This window comes from Perissodus microlepis, chromosome 2, assembly GCF_051167445.1.
Source record: "Perissodus microlepis isolate ML-2025 ecotype Zambia chromosome 2, ASM5116744v1, whole genome shotgun sequence".
NCBI lineage: Eukaryota > Metazoa > Chordata > Actinopteri > Cichliformes > Cichlidae > Perissodus > Perissodus microlepis.
In genome coordinates this window covers 9,535,174-9,551,318 of record NC_140462.1, presented here as the reverse complement: position 1 = coordinate 9,551,318, position 16,145 = coordinate 9,535,174, and the positions used below count along the sequence as shown (strand labels likewise).

Below are 16,145 nucleotides of genomic sequence, written 5' to 3'. Positions count from 1 at the left end.
TTTACATCCTCATATGCATTTTCAAAACAAACACTGACAACAGATAAGTGTAATACAGCACACTGAATAAATTAATAAATAAATGATCCACAGAGCATCATGTATGAAGTACAACTATCATTTATTTATCTGAGTTATCCCATAAGGAAAAGAAATAGTAAAAACTTGCATAAGATGTGGCCTACTTCATATAGTGAATCATATAAGGCTTATATGATTTACTCATGAAAGTATATTATTGTTTTAGTAAGTATCCAAAACATACAAGTTTCATTTATATGATTTTTCAAGGGATCTTATATCTGTTTTCACTCTTGTATGCTTTTCATACAAGTTTCACACAAGACAGATACAAACTTTATAAGATTGATATATATCTTTTCCAAATAGGATGGCTGCTGGAACAAAGCTGTTTCTAAACTTGGGATAGAAGCTTTCGTCCAGAAGGAAAAAACTGATACTGGTGAACGAGGATGTGGGACGAAGTGGTGCTCACATTTTGTTATCAAATATTTATGGTAATGTTGATTAAATAGTAATAACATGTTTTATCATATACCTTTTTCACACTTTCATTGCCTAACTGTAACATCTATGTGGACAATTATATAGAGAGACGAAATTGATATTGAATTTACTGACGCAGCCCTCCACAAACGTCTCTCATGTGGCCCCATTAATTGTCCGCCCATGGTTTCGGGGTTTCCCATTTGGTCTTCCATTTCTTTATTTTGCCAATTAGATGTTAAGCTAATCTTGCATCTTTAATTTTGCAAACTATTTTATCTATAGTAGTTTGTGATTTTTCATGTACGTATTTTAAGTATACAAACTGCACTCCTAATAGTCCTGAACTTGAAACTTAATTTCCATGTTGCAGTATAGTTAACAATTTTTTACTCACTTTTGAAGTTGTGACTCAACTTCACCTGGCTCAGAAATACTGGAGCCTCACCCTGGGGGCCAGGCTTGGGAGAGGGACACATCGAAGAGTGCCTACCCCCTGGTAACCCATGAGTCCTGAATGAAGCTGGTACATCATCATGTTTGAGCCAGAAAGAAATTCAGGGTGATGTTCAAATGACTTTATTAGAAATGGTGGACATGGTCTGCCAAAGACTAGTCTTCCATCCCAACATGCACATGTTCATTATAAACACAGACAAAAGATCAGGATAACAAACATGCAGAATAAATTAATAAGTAATAATGGAGAATCCACACAGCATCGTGTATGAAGTAAAACTATGATTTATTTATAAAGTCCAGATTAGCTTTTATATTCTTGAGGATTATGAGAGGTTTGCACCTTGCAGTGAACCCGTTTGCATTTACTTCCATGCAGTTTATGGTAGACGTGGATATCGATACACCTACCTACTGGGTTGTTCACTTGGTTGGCTGTTCTGAGGAGGTTTCTCTTCACCATGGAAATGATTCTGCGATCATCCACCTCTGTTGTCTTCAGTGGACATCCAGATATTTTTATGACAGAAAGCACTGAGTTCACCAGTGCTTTCTGTCTTTATCAGGATGTACCATACTGTGATTTTACCACTCCTAATATTGTAGCAGTTTCTCAGATGTTTTTTTCCCCTTTTTTCACAGCTTAAGGATGGCCATAGACAGACACAGTGGACCTGCGTGTCTATTATACATTTTGCCACGATACTGGGTTGCACAGAAAGTTGGAGTGGAGCAGGTGTGATGGGTTGTAATTCCCTTGAAGCACAGGCATACAAGAGTGGTTTTCTTTCAACAGATTTATTTGAAGACTTCTCTCTAAATGCATCGATGAAAACTAGATCCACAAAATAAAGACAGCATGTGAATCTGTGTTTAGTAAAACAAAGATAAAACTAATAAATGCCTCTTTTGCATTCTTTCAAAGTTTCTTTACAGCTTTCCCCATGTGATCTAGTTTGTTTATCTTAACTTTTTACCAAGGACATGTCATGCCCCGGCTTGCTACTTGCTCGCTGGCTGCCTAGAATCCCTCACAGAGGGGAAAAGTGGAATGATTGCTTAGGCAAACTTGTACCTTAAAATAAAAGCAGCACGGTTTAAAATAAAATCAGTAACACAAATAACAGATACCACTTACAATTACAGCTACGACATGGACCATGAAAAAGAAAAATATCTTAATTATGTAAACAGTATCATTTACCACCTTTGTTGACCTAGTTGCAGACAAAGGAGATGGAGTGAGGAGATTAACAAAAAAAGCGAGCCTTTATTTGGGGGCTGAACACACTACAAACAAATGCATAAAGCGACAATGACTAAACAAACAAAAGCAGCAACTAAAAAACAACTAAAAAACAAGTACATAGAAACTAAAGACCTGAAAACCTGACACGTGAGACCCAGAACATAGCAACAGGAAAAGAAAGACAGAGAACTAAATACACAAATACACATAACGAGGGGATGGGAAGCACAGCTGGAACTAATCGGACACAATGAGACAGGGAGGAAGCAAAACTAAACACACTGAAAACTAGGCGAGGGACAATCAAAAAAAAAAAAACAGGAAACATGAGGCATTCACAAAGATGTGGACTGGACACTGTGACATGGAGACATGGCTTAGTAGGGAAAAAGAGAGGAAACATGAAAATGGAGACAAGAGTAACTAAACGTGGAACACAGGGAAGACACAGTGACAGAAAACTAAAGACTAGGAACTATAAATATAACACAAGCAGAAAACAATAAACAGAACCAAAACCATGAAACAAAATAAATCAAAGAAATGAAACCAGAATTACACACACTAGTGGTTAAGTTCACATTAACCACCTATAGGGCTGCTTTATATTACACTGTAGGCCACTGCCGCCATTGTGGTAAGTCATGCTTCTCTCAGTAATGCTGAAAAACTCTCTTGCTCCTCCACTCCATGTTAATGACAATGACAGTGTATTTGTATAGCACATTTCATTACATGACAGCTCAATGTGCTTAACACAGAGAGAAGAAAAACAAAAGTTTTTAATTGTTGGCCTGTGTGAACAGAAAGGATTTGAGTCTGTTTTTGAATGCACACATAGATGTAACTGAATCTCCAGTCAGCAGGCAGCTTGTTTCAAAGAACAGGACTGCAATAACTGAAAACACCTTCAACATACAGGATCTTATTCTGCGAACAGTAAAAGATCTGAACTTAATGACCTGAGAGGTCACAGTACTTTCTTCTTTTCTGTAATTTGATTAATCAACTTTATTTTATTTTTTTTATTTTTATTTTTTTGCCTGTCCCGTTTGGTTCTTTTGCCATCAGAATTATTGTCTAAAGGTGAAGAAAGATGCCCAACGGATTTACTTTACCAAATGGACCATCCCAGCCTTGCCGTAATGGTCTATTTGATTCACCTTTTATTGTTTATTTTATTTTAACCTGCTAAATACAGGACAGACTTAACTGAGGAAAAGAAAAGGGAGAAAGAAAGAGGGAAAGAAAAACAGCGGAGAAGAGGGACAGGGATAAAGGGCAAAAAACAAAAACCAACAAAATAAGCAGACAAAAAATACATATATCAATCACCTGGATCACCTGTTGAGAAAGAAAAAAGAAAACAAGCAGAAGAAAAAGAGAGCAATAGAATAAACAACATCACAATGATATATGGGAATATAACAGTAAATACTAAATATTAAACATTATTGTGCAGCACGTAAGATCGACAGCACACAGTGTGCTTTGAGGTAGGAGCCAAAAAGGGTGTCGTTTGTGTCTGTGAGCACCCGTGTGTACACCTGTGAGCATGAACGCGCTTGTTTTTAAAAGGTTCCTTCATGTAATGATCTGCTAGAGGGTGTCGGAAGCCACAGCCCCGTCCTCCAGGGCATGAAGCAGGTATGGAGGAGATCAAAACTCCAGACATCCAGAGGCCCTCAGAACACAAGAGACCAAGGAAGACCAACAGAGGGGCAGCCGCGCCACTGTCCCAGAAAGAGCTGAGGAGAGTCCCAGATGAGGGGTCACTCAGCAGCCGCGGAGCAGAAGCCAGGGGGGGTTGCAGTGACGTGCCCGTGAGCTCCGCCGGCAGCCAGCTGTGCCAGAGTGACCGAGTCCCAGGCCGAGGGCACCCCACCCCCGAAGTGGCCCGAGCGAGCCCCAGGCTCCAGGCCCCAATAAGCAGCCACCAAGGAGTGAGCCAGTGTGTACCTGGACGCCCATCCCCGGACACGAACCACCAACGCACCGATGTCTGAGGGCGTCTGCCACTGGAAGGGGAAGTGGTGGTGGGGGGAGATAGGCCTCCATACCTTGGAGGACCTGAGATGTCCCCAGAGAGGTGGCGTCTGATACTCGACCTGACATATGGACACAGACATACAGGCACACACAGATACATCCATTCCCTCATGCTCTCATATGCAATTACTCAACACTCACCCAACGTGGAGACAGACATAGAGAGACACTGTACACACAATCACCAGTGTTGGGAAGGTTACTTTTAAAATGTATTCCATTACAGAATACAGAATACATGCCCCAAAATGTATTCTGTAACGTATTCCGTTACGTTACTCAATGACAGTAACGTATTCTGGATACTTTGGAATACTTAATATATTATCATGCTTTTTACAACAACGTGAATGTACTATTGCTGTGTGATTTATTACTATTACTCAAGGTCCGCGACTCCGAACTGTAGTAAAGGGACCTCTGACTAATACGGCGGGGTCCCTGTCGGCTCGTAGCCGAAAAATAGCTTTACTTTGTTGTGTGGGTCAACTTTTCTTGCGAGAGACAGAGAGAGGCGTTGAAAGACTGCTGCAACGGAACTTATTGTTTTCGGAGGAAAACACGAACACAGTGTACAGTCGAGTCTTAATAGCTTACTTACAGCTGGGCTCGTCAGGCTCTCTTCTTGGCTACAGTGGTTATTATTATATTTACATGCTTCCAGCTCCCGTTTTTGCTCGATGACAACTCGTACCTTTCCACTCCCCTTTTTCTCCCTCCTCGCGCTCACAGACCCATAACGTGTATGGCAGTCCATTCTCCCTGCAACACGGACTACACTGCCCATGATGCTACATTCTTTAGAGCTATGCTTGTAGCATTCTGCCTGTTAGCTTAGCACAACAACAACAACAACGAAAAGGCGCTCTCTCACCCAGGAAACACACAGTCGCAGAGAGAGAGAGAGCGTCGCCCTGTAACCATGGCAACCGTAACGCTGCCGCCTGGAACAACAGAACGTAGCTGTCAAACAAAACCCAAACAGTCCTGACCCGCGACAAAATGAAACAGGAAAGTACCGCAGTGTAATCCATTTATTTCAACAAAGTAACTGTATTCTGAATACCACCTTTTTAAACGGTAACTGTAACGGAATACAGTTACTCATATTTTGTATATTAAATACGTAACGGCGGTACATGTATTCCGTTACTCCCCAACACTGACAATCACACTCCCCAAGTGTACTCTAAGCCCCGGGTCTAGGTTCCCTTGCCCCTGGAGGGGGAAACTGCACCCAGATCCAGGTGGTGTTACCCTTTTCCCTGGGGTGGAGAGAAGCAGACCGCCCCGACTCCGCAGCAGCAGGGAGGCCCCACATTCCAGACCCCAGTCGGACGGCCAACTCCTCCTCCTAGCCCCCCCGCTCCAGCAGTCCGCAGAGAACGGGGGTGTGTGAAGACTCCAAACCCCCCTCCGCCCGCTCATATGTAGTGTTGATGCATGTGTGTTCTAAGGTGCATTTAAAACCTAGGAGGGCATGGAGCTACCTGCCAGAGAGCAGCAGGTAAGCGCATAGCCCCTCCTGATAGCCCTCAATGTCTACGTGTATTTAAAATTGAGAGGTGGGCAACGACGCCAGGGGTGAGGTGTACACCCTGATGGTCTTTTGGATTCCGTGTAGCGTGCCCACCCCCAAGATCCTATATGTATGTGTTATGAGAGTGTGAGTAATGTGAGTGTCTAAGTTGTGAGATAAAATTGAGGCACAGGCAGCCAGAAGGGGACAGAGGGGGGGATGCCTCCCCTGCACCCTGGTGACACATCTTTACCCCAAGGCCCTGCATGTGTGGGTGATTGTGGTGGAGCGGGAAGAGGGAGGCAGCTGGAGATGGGGAGGGAAGGAAGGGAGGGGCAAGTGACCCCTCCCTGGGGCCAGCTCCCCCGCTGACCCCAGTAGGCACCCCCATACTCTGCAACCCGCCAGGGAAAGGGGGCCCAGGCCCATCCGGACCGGGGCCCAGTACAGCAGCGCCGCCTGGCCCCACAGAGCCCGGGACAGCCCACCCGACCCCACCACAGAGAAAACTGCACCCACCCCGTCATCCACTCATCTTCCAGACTACACAAGACAATAGATGCCCAGGCTGAGATCTTCCTCCACCTCTCCTGTATCTCCCCCTCCTGCAGAGTGAGTTCCTGAAGAGAGGAGAGCTCCTGCAAGATGATTAATCAACTTTAGTGATTACCTTTTATGTTATTCTTCTGAATTTACCAGAAATTTAACTTGTGCAGATGTTTTTTTTAAATTTTGCCCTTTTTTTTTTTTTTTTTTACATTTTTGCCACTTTCACCTCACACACAGTGCTGGTGATGAATTATTTGTTCAGTGCTGCTTTTGTTATCCTTTATCTTGACTCTACTATGAGGTTGTATGCATGATCATTTTTGTGTCTGTTTTGGTTATGTAATATTAATAACTAATTTGAAGAGCTGTAGTCAGCCTCACCTGTGAAGTTAATGCTGCCAATGAATAATGGCTTTCATTATAGAGGATTTGCCGGGTTGCAGGCTGTGGGTGTTTCTAAAATCACTGGATTTCTGGTTGTCAGCCACTGCATTAGTTATAGTCAGTTCTGAGTGCATTGTAACAGGAGATTTCAAAGCATGATAAACTCCTTGCTCATTACTGCTGTCTGGAATGTGACTCTTGAACCAGTAGGGGGAGGCAAAGCCCACCTCTACTGTTAGTTAGTAATCTTGACTGTATATACAGTATCAGCTTGCTTGCCTTATTCACTCTCATGGCTTAAATCAGTTTAGTTTTTAATGTATTTTTCATTCTTAGTCTTGACAATTCACACGTTCTGACTGAGACCAGAGGAGCCTCAGACTTTATCAGTAAAGACTTCTGGTAGTAGAAGTGAAAACCAGTCTTTTTTTCTCCTTAATTTAATATTTACTTCGAATAAAAAGGCATCATATACTGAAAATATTTTCTGTGTTATGAAAATAGCACTCCGCATTTTTATCTTGTGTCATTTTGAGATATTTATTGCTGATTATTTTGAGTTTAAAACCAGTATAGTATACAGGGATGTTCATTTGCATCTTGTTTGTGCCATTTATCAAAGCTCTGTTGATTTTCATTTTTATACATATGATGCCAAAAACAGCAGACTCTGGTAGCTAAGCCTGAAGGCTTGCACTGTCTCTTAGTTTAGTTAGTTTAGTAGGTTTGGATTTTAACACCTAATACTGATTGCAGATTTGCACGCATCCATCTTTTATATCACAGCTTTAACTTTTTAACTCTGTAAACAGGCATATGATATGTATGTGTGTATATATATATATATATATATATATATATATATATATATATATATATATATATATATATATATATATATATATATACATATGAATGTAAAATATATATACATTTTACCCCTGCTGGATGGAATCGTATTTTTAAATTTTTTTTTTTTTAATTAATGGAATAGTAAAGTGATCCTAGCTGAATGATCCCTTGTCAGAGTTGACAGTTCATACCGTCTGATGCCTGGTTGTTGGTGAATACCTGGCTCAACTTGAATTTATGTGTTCATTAATTGTATGTCTTCAAATATTTTAAGAGGGCGGTATGACTTGATGCTTCAGCTATATCAGTTTTGGGGCAAAGAGTATGAAATGTAATAATTCAACATGATCAAGTTGACCTTTATACCCTGTAATGATCTCATGGTGCTGTTTACCTCTGACTGGTGTGAACAGCAGCCACACAGCGGGCAAACTGTTATAGTATATGACCATCACATCTATAACTACTGTAAAGCTTAAAATGCCATTTTAAAATGTTGGAAATTTACAATATTTTATCAGATGAGGCAACATTTACTGACTGTTGTTATGTTGTTATTACAACATGCATTTCTTGTACAGTTTTTTTTAAAGGCTCTTGGTTTGCACTGTTTTTCTTAGTAATGTTAATTAAGTAGAAAGAGTGTGGCAGCTCAAAACAGAGTTTAAAATTGATTTCATTTCATTTGGTGGGTCCTCAAACCACTTTACACACTTAATTTAATTCAAATGTATAAACACCAGCAGCACGTGTTTTTAATGGGAGGAATAACAGCACACAGTTTGATTAAAAAAACTTCAATTGAAATTATTCAAGAGCCGAATTCTTCTGGTCGAATTCTTCATGAGCCGAATTCTTCTGGTCAGTTTAAAGCTGTCATACTGTCTCCAGGAATCCTGAAAAGTACATCATATTTGTAAGCTGCAAACTAATTTATTCTCTCTTGTATTTTTAGTGATAAAAATTAACATCTCATTCAAAAACATTTTTTCAAAGCTACGTGTGATGACTTCTTTGGATCTTAATACTTACCAGACACAGTATCTACTGCATAATTCGCAGTGCGCTGTAGTTGTTGTTGATCAGCCTGAATGGAAATAAGAAATAACATATCAAGCTGTGGTAACTTATTGACTGAATGGTCATATCTGACAATATGTGTAAGTAATAATCTAACTAAATGAAGCAAAAAAAACAAAAACAGAAAAAATAAAATGTTATTATAATTAAAGCAACCAAAAGTCCCTAAAATTGACATTTAGTTTTTGTTTCATACTTACAGTGAGTTGCTGAGGAAGGCACGTTTTATCAATGATTTTTTGGATGACTGGACCAGTGAAAGGTGACACCACCAGACATGATTTTTGAATCATGGGTCCAGAGGTTTTACTCCACTGAGGGAAGAATAAATGTGTTTATTAATACTTATTACACATTGTACTGAAGCAAAAAACATATTAAAAGTAACAGTATGATCTGAAAAATACTGGATATGTTGTTTAGATATGCAACATTTTGCAACATGACAGAGAGAAATAACCTGTTACCTGAAGTGTAAGATGACCGCAGATGAACAAAATTAAAAAAACTGCTGTAAATATAGAGAGCAACTGGAGAAATATACAATATTAAAATCTACAATCACCCTTCTTTTCTGTCTATAAAACAAAATGAATTGTGAGGAAGGAAGAATTTTTGCTGCACTCACCTTTTCCATATTTATTTATTTTTTATTTATTTTTTTTCTGGCTTACTGAGGCTGCCTACATATATACTCTGTGAGCCTCTCCTATTGGCCAATGCTGTTTCATTACGTGTACTGCTGGAATGCTGATTGTCAAGTCTGAAGGATCCAGGCCCTGGCTAAACTCCAAGTCATAAATCAGAATCAGAATCAGCATACTTTAGCAATCCCTAAGGAAATTACGTGGGTTACAGTTGCTCCAGTAACAGAACAGTAACAGAACAGTAACAGAAACAGACTTTACTATTTAAAATTGCAATATGTTACAGATTTAAGAAATTTAAGAAATATGCACAATATATACGAATCGCTCAATAACAAATATCATGGACTGACCGAGGTGATTATAAATAAATATCAAGAATGTTAACAGAAATATTACAGACTAGAAAAGAGCGTGTGCAAAAGGCTTTAACTATTGCAGTGTTTACAGTGTGTTAGATGGAGGAGTTGTACAGGGAGATGGCCACAGGCAGGTGGCAGGTGTCATTCAGTGGTGCTTTTTGGTAAGCTCAGTCTCTCACTGAACGTGCTCCTGTGGCTAACCAGTGTGCCATGGAGTGGGTGGGAGGTATTGTCCAACATTGTCTTAATCTTGGACAACATTTGCCTTTCCAACACCACCTTAAGGGTGTCCAGCTCCATGCCCACAACACTACTGGCCTTACGGATCAGTTTATTGAGTCTGTTGACGTCTGCGACCTTCAACCTGCTCCCCCAGAACGTAACAGCATAGAGGATCGCACTGGCCACAAAAGACTCATAGAAAATCCTGAGCATTGTCCGACAGATGTTGAAAGACCTCAGCCGCTTCAGAAAATGGAGATGACTCTGGCCTTTGATATTTTTAACCCAGTCCAGTTTATTGTCTATGTTTACTCCAAGGTATTTATAGTCCTCCACAATCTACATTGACCAACGGGTTCCTGGTCTTCCTCAAGTCCACAATCAATTCCTTGGTCTTTGCCACGTTGAGCTGAAGATTATTCTGCTCACACCACGTGACAAAGGAGTCAACCACAGCCCAGTACTCCATCTCATCACCCCTGCTGATGCATCCAACCACCACAGAGTCATCAGAAAACTTCTGAAGATGGCAGGTCTCTGTGGGATGGCTGAAGTCTGTGGTGTAGAGGGTGAAGAAGAAGGGAGAGAGGACAGTGCCTTGTGGTGCCTCTGTGTTGCTGATTACCTTGTCAGACACACAATGTGGAAGACGCACATATTGTGGTCTTCCTGTCAGGTAATCAACAATCCAGGACATCAGAGAAGCATCCGCCTGCATCGCTTTTAGCTTATCACCCAGGAGGGTTGGCCTGATGGTGTTGAATGCACTGGAAAAGTAAAAAAACATGACCCTCACAGTGCTCGCCAGCTGGTCCAGATGAGTGTAGACACAATTGAGCAGGTGATGGAGTCCTCAGCTCCGAGACGGGGCTGGTAAGCAAACTGAAGGGGATCCTGTGGTCTGACTATGGGTTGGAGCTGGTCCAGGACGAGTCTTTCCAGGGTTTTCATGATGTGGGAGGTCAGTGCCACAGCCCTGTAATGTTGGGGGCCACTGGGACTTTGGTACAGGGAAGAGATATGATGTCTTCCATAGCACTGGGACCCTCTGCACACTCAGACTCAACATGAACAGTTTATGAACGACTCCACAAAGCTGGGCACGGGCCTTGAGAACAGGGGTCTCACTTCGTCTGGCCCAGCAGACTTGCCTGAGTTCAGTCTCCTCATTTGCCTCTGAACCTAAACATAAAGTGTGGTAATCTAGCAAAAATATTCTGTTAAGAAGTGAATCAAAGAAACTGACTCCAAACTTCATTGGTCTTTTTGAAAATGATTCTCTCATTAAGTCAGTCACTGTGTCGCTAAAGATCATTCACAACAATTAACAACACTTTCCACTCAGAGAAATGAATATCTGAGGTGTACCAGATCCCTTTTCCTGCTCTACAGTTGCACAACATTAAAAATTAAACAACAGGATCAGTTGTAGAACTAAACACGAATCAATACAACAACATTTCAGGCCTATCATAGAAACAATGAGCCAAGGACTCCATCTAGAGTCAATTCCCTTGAATAGAATATGTCACCCTTTGAACTTTTATATCATTTAGTGAATTGTAAATTAATTACAGTAACATTTTACAAAATAATCAAGACTTTAGAATCATGTGTAAGATGTTTTGTGTGTGTTCTTTTTAGAAATTTCCTTTAATAATTGTTTTTATTTATCGTTTCCTTTCACTTTTTAGTTTTCATGTCTGTTAATGATCACCCCGGAGCTGCAGGGATGCTGGGGGTCCTGAATGAAGAGAATCACAAAGAATTTCATAGAAACTACCTGATAATGTTTGCATTACTAGCTGTTTTTATTCTTTTTTAATATGTGTTTTTCTGTATCAGGCTCTTGCAACATAACACAACGCACGCAAACATTACTAAACATTGGTTTATGTAGTCTGGCTTTGATACCTGAAGGACAAGGACAACCATAAGTCACTGAATGTGATATCGTCATCAGCATGGAGAGAAGAGCACATAACATAATACACCTGTGTTAAACATGTTCTTATGTCAACTGTCAAATAAAGCTGATAAGGTGTCAGGAAAAACAGGGATTCATGATTTATTGCATATTATTATGACTGACCCCTTTCACACTGTCCCCTTTTTTCATATCATCATTCAGTTTCATGTTGTGATGTGATTTAGTCACAGCTCCTTTCAATAAAAACTGTGACATTTATAATTACTTGGCAGATTGTGAGATCATTACAGACATATTGTAACAGATTATAAAACAATTAATGTTTTTGCTTCCACTTCCTTTCCCAACATTACCTGTAATTATAGTATTTTTTTATTCTTCCTTCCAGTTTTTAGTTTTAGTTTCAATATCCGCTGCATAAAATGTGATTGTGGAGGAAAACTCACTTAAATGTTCATCTCCTTTACTTAAAGGATCTTTTAGCCTCTTTTAACAATTCAATTAGAGATGCGAGGGCTGCTTATTTTTCTCATCTGGTTGCAAAGAGCAGAGGTAATCCTAAGGTGTTATTTGACACTATTACTGATATTATTACTCCTGCTCCACCTGCTGCCACTATTTCTTCTAATGAAGACTGTGAAAATTTTATTTCTTTCTTTCTGGAAAAAATTAGTAATGTAAGGAAAAAATTGTCCCCATCAGCATCTCCATTGTCAGTTCCTACGCCAGCTCGGCCTGTCATTTTAGAAAGCTTTTTACCCATCTCACTACCAGAGCTGGTAAAAATAGTTAATGCAACGAAAGCATCCTCCTGTCCATGCAACATTTTACCCGCATCGTTATTCAAAAATGTCTTCCATTCTATTGGTCCCTGTGTGCTCACCATAGTTAACACCTCACTGGGGTCTGGTAAAGTCCCTGCTTGTTTTAAAACTGCTGCTATACACCCCCTGTTAAAAAAACCCTACCCTGGACCCATCTCTCACTAGCAATTACAGACCAATCTCAAAAATACCGTTAATTACTAAGATATTAGAAAAGGTTGTGGCTAAGCAGCTTACAGCAGTTTTAGACAACCAAAATATCTTTGACAAATTTCAGTCTGGCTTTCATAGAGCTCATCTACTGAAACAGCCCATCTTAGAGTTTCCAGTGACATTCTGATGGAAAACGATGCAGGAAAATGTTTTGTACTCCTAATGTTGGACCTCACGTCAGCCTTTGACACCATCGACCATTACATTTTGCTTGAAAGGCTGAAATACTAGGTTGGGGTATCTGGGTCTGCCTTAGAGTGGTTCTCCTCGTATCTCTATGAACGATACTTTTCTATGGCGGTCTCTAAGTACAGGTCATCTTCCACGTCCCTGTCCTATGGTGTGCCACAAGGTTCTGTGCTGGGGCCCTTATTGTTTTTAATATATCTACTTCCTCTCCAGCATATTTTGAGCCCTTTTGAGGACATTTGCTACCACTGCTATGCAGATGGAATACAGTCATATATTTCTTTTAAACCTGAAGATGTTTCTAGGCTGCAGATTCTAAACGAGTGCTTAGGATCCATCAAAGGTTGGATGGCTGACAACTTCCTCCAACTTAATGAAGAAAAGACTGAAGTCCTTGTATGTGCTCGCGGACAGACATGTACCTAACATAATGAATGCTCTTGGTCCTCTTTCAACATTTGTAAAACCGTCTATCAGGAACCTAGGGGTAACCTTTGATTCTGCTCGTACTCTGGATGTTCACGTCAAATCTCTGGTTCGGTCCTGCTTCTATCATTTAAGAAACATTTCTAAATTGAGCCCTATAGTATCTCATACTGAACTGGAGATTGTTATTCATGCATTCATTTCATCGCGATTGGACTACTGTAATTCACTGTTTACATGTCTAAACAACTCTCATGTAACACCGTTGCTTATACAGCTGCACTGGCTCCCTGTTGACTTCAGAGTCCATTTCAAGATATTGGTTCTGACCTTTAAAGCTCTTCAAGGACAAGCACCAGCCTACATCATTGAACTTTTACAGCCCTATGTCCCTAGGAGGTTCCTGAGGTCATGTGATCAGGGCTTACTTGTTATTCAGCATACAAGGCTGAAAACCAAGGGAGATAGAGCTTTTGCCACTGTGGCCGCCAGACTGTGGAACTCTCTTCCTCGGAACTTAAGATCTGCGGACTCAGTGGTCACTTTTAAAAAACAACTAAAAACACATCTTTTTAGAATTGCATTTTGTTAACTTTTGTCTGTTTTTGTTTTATACTTTATGAAGCACTTTGTGATCTTTTTATCTAGAAATGTGCTATATAAATAAAATTTTACTTACTTTACTTTACTTTTACTGTACACCCGAGAGTCAAACACACATGTACACAAGAGAAAAGCAAAGTCAATGTTTGTAGCGTGTTTGTAGAGTTAATTAGGCATCTATAGCCTCAAGTTGAACGTCAGGAATGCTTTTGTTTCTGTAACATTTATAACCGAAATGTCAATCACACACACATAGACATGCAAAGAAAATCGCCAACACTTTCCATTTTTAAGCCTTCACTGTATAGTATTCAGTGTCTAACAATGGGTCCAGCCTCAGGTGAAACTGCAGGAATGTTGTGAGTCCTGAATGAAGCCGGTACATCATCATGTTTGCAGCAGAAAGAAATTCAGGACGAAGTTCAAATGACTTTATGAGAAATGGTGGAAATGGTCTGCCAAAGACTAGTCTTCCATCCCAACATGCACATTTTCAAAATAAACACAGACAAAAAAATCAGCATAACAAACATACTGAATAAATAAATAATAATAGAGAATCCACACAGATTCATGTATGAAGTAAAACTATTTTTTTTCATCCAGAAATATAAAACCTATACTGGTAAAAAGGATTGAATGGTCTGATAAAATCAAACCAGCCAACCTCTGTAACTATCTGTTATACAGGGATTCTGGGTTCAACTCGCAGATAAGGCTTTTAGAAAATGAAACAATTTGACTTAATGAGTTTTTGTTTTTCTTCAGTTTGATTCAAAGTTCAGTTTAGACTCAGTAATTGTTCCAAGATATTTGTAAGGCTGAACATATTTTACTCTCCGACTCTTATTAATGTGAGATCTTGTGTATAAGTGTATTTTATAAAACTAGAATATCAGAATAAAATATTGATAGTTTTGCTGTTTTGTTCACAATTGTATTGACACCAGTTCCAATTTTTCCTGTAGGCTTGACTTGTTACTTCCTGATTATTATTCAGTTTGCTGGTTTAATCAGTTACTTGTCTCGGAGCCTTTTATAGATAAACACATGAAAACAATCCCAACTGTGTGAGATTTCACTGAAATCCTCCTCTGGTTCATTCAGGATAGACAGCAATGTTTTATCATACTCTTCTCTCTGTAAGGGGGACCTGGTCTGAAATCAGTTTTGGGATAGATATAATAGGGAATGGGGCCAAAATAATTGAGGGAAGATGACATACAGGAAATACAGGACTCAGATTTGAGTAAATGACCACAAATATTGTGAGGTCAGTACGATTTGATAATACTTCGTGATAAACCACCAGACAATGTGAGTTCTGCCAGCTTGTTTAAATGTGTGTCCAATAAGCTTTTGAGCAGGGACATTGCAGAAAAATGTCAGTGTCCCCCTCATCCTTTTAACATAGACATTGTGAATGTCCCTGCACAACTCAAGAAGAAAACACCACAGACTGCAGGTTGTTAATGACATGTAGCCACTAGTTTATGCACTGTGGCTTCAAGGCTTTCATCCCGTGTTTGGTTTTTAGGACCAGAACTGACCATATTAAGATGAGAAGGCATATTTCACACACTGATACAATCATTTGCAGTGTTAAGAGAAACTGATTTTCAAAGTATTAGCAGTAACGCTCTTGCACCTACAATCATAATATTGATAATGGCACTGGTATCACGTGAATTCTTAATAATTCTGAAAATGCTACGTCCACATGAACAGAATCAACTTTTTAGGATAATTTTATATCATGTTGTAGAGGATTACAGCCGCGTGAACACCAACTATGGCATTTAGAATCACTAGCTAAATCATATTTTGGTGAATAATTTGTAATTATTGTATTTTTGTTTTAAATCTTCCTTCCAGTTTTTAGTTTTAGGTTTTACTGTTGTACATCCTGAAAGTCAGACATGAGCACACGTGCACACAAAACCCGTGCAAAGTAAATCTTTGTAAGCTGTTTGTAGGGTTAAACAAGCATCTATGGCTTCAGCCTCAGGTTAGACTAGAGGAATGCTTTTCTTTCTGTTAAAGTACATGATGTCAATCACACACACCCACACCCACACTAA

General features: G+C 39.8%; 1 long non-coding RNA gene across 1 annotated transcript; it reads right to left on the bottom strand.

Moving 5' to 3' along the window:
- Nucleotides 1-8,270: 8,270 nt before the first annotated feature.
- On the bottom strand, nucleotides 8,271-9,300 carry LOC146392266 (uncharacterized). Its single transcript, XR_014801240.1, has 5 exons — nucleotides 9,277-9,300; nucleotides 9,116-9,178; nucleotides 8,849-8,962; nucleotides 8,601-8,655; nucleotides 8,271-8,464 (listed from the first exon to the last, which is right to left on the bottom strand). It is a non-coding gene; the product is annotated as an uncharacterized LOC146392266 (long non-coding RNA).
- Nucleotides 9,301-16,145: the final 6,845 nt, after the last annotated feature.